Raw genomic sequence first — 4,207 nt, forward strand, 5'->3', positions numbered from 1 at the left:
CACCTCCCCAGCGGCTCTCTCTGGCCTTTGACTTCCAGAGTCGCTCTCATTGCTGCGGGGAAGTGAAGGGTGGGTCGGGGGCTCAGGGCTGCAGCGTCTTCCTGACCTCCGAGCCCTCCCCTCGCACCCCTGGGGACTGCCTCCTCCCTTCAAAGGGCTGGCCCGGACCCACTCGGGAGCCTGGGGCTGGAGGGGGTGCAGGTGAAGCCATCTCCTTAGGAAAGAACTGCGAATGCGAATCTTAAAAGGTTCGAGGTCACAAGTTATGCCTCTGGGATCATACTATTGCACCTGGAGAGAAGAGAATGCCAGTCAATAGATGTGGAAGGAATAATGTTGTTAGATGTAATAATCATAGTAAAAGAGAAATGCTAAACTCACAAATTCCTTTCTTCTGAACCCAGGTGTCCTGATCCACTTTTTATTGCTCGGTTAAAAACGAAGAGAGCTAGGTCCCATGGAAAGCCTTTGCTTCCCTATTGCCAGTATTCTGGCAGAGATTAGTCTAGAGCCAAAAGAAACGAACTTAAAGCCGTTTTAATTTCAAAGTAAGTCACTGCAGATGAAGCTCTTTGGAGAAAGAGATGATTCGATTAGGATTTGCTGATGATGATTTGTGGAAACTGAAGGGCTAGACTAGAATCATGAATCTGACCTTTGAGAAACTCGTCTTCCACAGCCACTGATCTGCAAGGTTTTTCTTCATGATAAATAGCTCATTTTGACCCCAAATGGGAAAGTGTACTGAAACATTCTTTACCATTCTCTTTCAAAAAGAAAGAGAGAAAGAAAGGAAGGAAGGAAGGAAGGAAGGAAGGAAGGAAGGAAGGAAGGAAGGAAGGAAGGAAGGAAGGAAGGAAGGAAGGAAGGAAGGAAGGAAGGAAGGAAGGAAGGAAGGAAGGAAGGAAGGAAGGAAAGAAAGAAAGAAAGGAGAAAGAGACCTGGAGAATTAAAGTTATTGATAGTTTAAAATGAAAAAAAAGCGCCATGCTTTCTGCCTTTTGGTGTTAGTGCGTTCTTTTTAAGGACACTATTTAAGGGAAAGTTTTTTTCTTTGTTTTTTCCTGGAAAAGCTTGAACTACAACGGCATTAAAAAGATGTTAACTTTCAATGCTAAAAGCCCGCCTCCTTTGGAGGCTACTTAGCTTAGAAGTAATCCCTAGCAGTCTCTTCAGCAGCAAACATTTGGTTTCGTAGGTTAATGAGTAACAACCCCGGTGGTGTTTAATGCCCCTGCCCAGCCCAATCATGGCACCATTTTGCCACTTTCAAACGCTTTGTGGTAAAGAGGAACCAGAGGTCCCTTGCCCCTGGTTGTAAAGATAAAATATTCTTGTTCTGTGTTTTGTTGCTATAGTAAAATCAGGTAAGGAGAGTCTTTATGTAGCAGTGGTGGCTTAAAAAAATGTTAAGTGGTGATACTTAACAGAAATTGTAAGTCAGTTACTTACAGAAATAAGTATTTATTAGGATGGCAATCGAAAATAAAACATTGATAGTTCTTTTGCAAGTTGAAATAAGGAAGATTTTTCTTAACATGTACAAACAAAGAGAAGTTCAGGCTATAGAATTTTCATAGTGTTATTAAACCTTCTATTCACATATTTCAGACAGGATGGATGCTTAACTCAAATTCTTTTTTAAAAATTTGATCTCAACTCAGCAAGCTTATGACCCTTTGCAAAATTCGGAGTTTCTATTTAAATAGTGGTTGTTTGCGGCAGCAGTCTGCGGTGTTTACCTATGCCGCCATCTTGGTCTCTCCACCAGGAAGATTTTTCTTAACATGTACAAACAAAGAGAAGTTCAGGCTATAGAATTTTCATAGTGTTATTAAACCTTCTATTCACATATTTCAGACAGGATGGATGCTTAACTCAAATTCTTTTTTAAAAATTTGATCTCAACTCAGCAAGCTTATGACCCTTTGCAAAATTCGGAGTTTCTAAATTCCTGCCTTCTGGCTTAATGATAGGTCAGTTGAGAGGGTGTGGTGTGCTTCTTCTTGTAGCATGCCTGAAATGAAACTAAGGAAAAGAAGAGTGTTTAGAATCTAAATTTGTACATTGGCTTTTGGGTTTTCTGACTCTTGTTTTCGGCCCTCTTAGTAATCCGGTAACCTCTAGCCTCAATCTTTCTTCTCACTTATGCCAGACGTAACTCCCAAGAGTGAGGTCTTCACCAGGAGTTCACAGCTTTTGCAAATCTGAGAATTTATCTTGAAAGCCAAAAATGTTGGCTGACATCCACATAATAGTACTTGTATATTCAAGTTTTTAAACTTGTATATTTCAAGTGTTTAAACACTGCATAATGACAAAAAAAATTCAGGTTTGTATTTTCTCATTACAGCTGCATCTACAAATATTGTAAGAATAGTAGTACACATATGGGCAAAATATTCTTTATTCAGTCTGCGTCTGCATGGTCTGCATAGGGTTTTAGTAGCCACTTGTGGTAATTCTCGGGCCCTATTTTCCATAACACTGGAATTATTCTTGGAGGACACTTTCTCTTCCTCTCTCCCCAATGCAAAGTGAAGCTCTGGGACTTTGGTAGTTTGATCATTTGAGCTACATACCCTCTCCCCACCAGATTTGCCCTCCATTCCCTAAGAAATCGGGCAATACAGACTGCAGTGTCTGCTTATTTCCCAAGGCTTATTCAAGCAACTTACAGCTCTCAAGTTATCTAAATATTTGTTTGTTTTCTGATTCAATAAAGATTGTGGAGACCAGTATTCCAGTAAGGCAGGGATGAAACAGGAAACTCATGGTGTTATTTTAAAACTACCATCAAGATGAAAAGGAAGATGAATCTATGCCTACCTCTAGCTTGGTTAACCTTTTCCTGTTTTCCAGTGGAGTAAACCACGTCACAGAAAGAATAAGACAACCGCCAGGTTTAAGAGGGACATTGATCAGAACAAGGACCAGAATGTGTTTTTTTCTATATCCGTCTTAGGTATGTCCTTTGGGCCAAAACTATATAGTCTGTCAGGAGAAAAGAAAAAATAAATTTTCAATACAAGTTTGGGACGATGGTGGTGCTGGAGTCAGACCTGCCGAGAGCGGTGGCCCTTCTGAAAAACCTCCAGGAGCAGGTAATGGCTGTAACTGCACAAGTTCAAGCTCTGACAAAAAAAAAAGTTCAAGCTAGAGCCTATCCTACAGAGAGGGTCTCAGCCTCTTGGAAGTGAAAGACCAGTTGCTGCTCATGTACCTTGTGGATGAGTCATCTCATCCTGGACAAAGCCTCAGAGGGTCTCTTCAGGGACATGCTGCAGTTTTGAGACTGGTGGAGATTCGCACTGTTTTGGAAAAACTTCGTCCCATGGACCAAAAACTGAAGCATTAAATTGACATACTGCTCATGACTGCAGAGACGGGCAGCCTCAGTGAGAATGACCCACTCGATTTAAGCCTCATCCCAGCAATATGATGAGCAAGTTGAGCTCTGAGGATGAGGAAGATGAAACGGAGGAAGGACAGTCTGGGGCTTCAGGGAAGAAATCCGCAAACGGAGCAGTTAAGAAATATGTTCCACCTGCTTGGTTCCAGTACGTTATGATGAAATAGAGGCTGAGTGGGAGAAGAAGAATCTAGAACAGGGGTGGGCAACCCCTGGCACGCTTGCCAAACATGGCACGCCAGTAACTTGTGCTGGCACGCAAAACCCTCTCTTATAATCTTCCATTTACAATTTTTGTGAACATTTGAATGACTTAAATGTTAAATTACAAGGAACTGGCAAGACACTTGATGTTATGTTTGGTTACATAAAGGCTTTTGAAAAGAAACTGGAAGTCTTTAAGAGGGATGTGGATGGTGAGAGATTTAGATATTTCCCAAACCTCAAGAGGCACATCAAAGACCTCCCAAAAGATGACAGAACAGACTGTCAAAGCCTTCAAAAGCTGTTTTTAAACATCATCGAGTCAACTATTGAGCAGTTCTTCTCAAGATTTGCGAAATTCAGAGAACTGGAAGAGACAGCAAAATTCATGAGGTTTCCAGACAGCATGAAACTGGAGGAACTAAACTTACAAATGTTTTCATGGATAGACATGGCTGACTTTGAAATGCAGTTGCTTGAATTTCAGAGTAGCTCAATTTGGAAGCAGAAATTTATTGACCTTAGAGTTGACTTGGAAAACATTGAAAAAAAGCGATTAGAGACAGGAGTACCAGAGAGAAGTGTCGAAAA

The 4,207-nt window shown here is 41.2% G+C and overlaps 1 pseudogene; it reads left to right on the plus strand.

Annotated features, from left to right (window-relative positions):
- The first annotated feature begins 2,708 nt into the window (after window positions 1-2,708).
- Window positions 2,709-4,207, plus strand: part of LOC102245438 — a 2,548-nt pseudogene continuing 1,049 nt past the window's right edge.

The sequence above is a fragment of the Myotis brandtii genome, unplaced genomic scaffold, assembly GCF_000412655.1.
Source record: "Myotis brandtii unplaced genomic scaffold, ASM41265v1 scaffold407, whole genome shotgun sequence".
Lineage (NCBI taxonomy): Eukaryota > Metazoa > Chordata > Mammalia > Chiroptera > Vespertilionidae > Myotis > Myotis brandtii.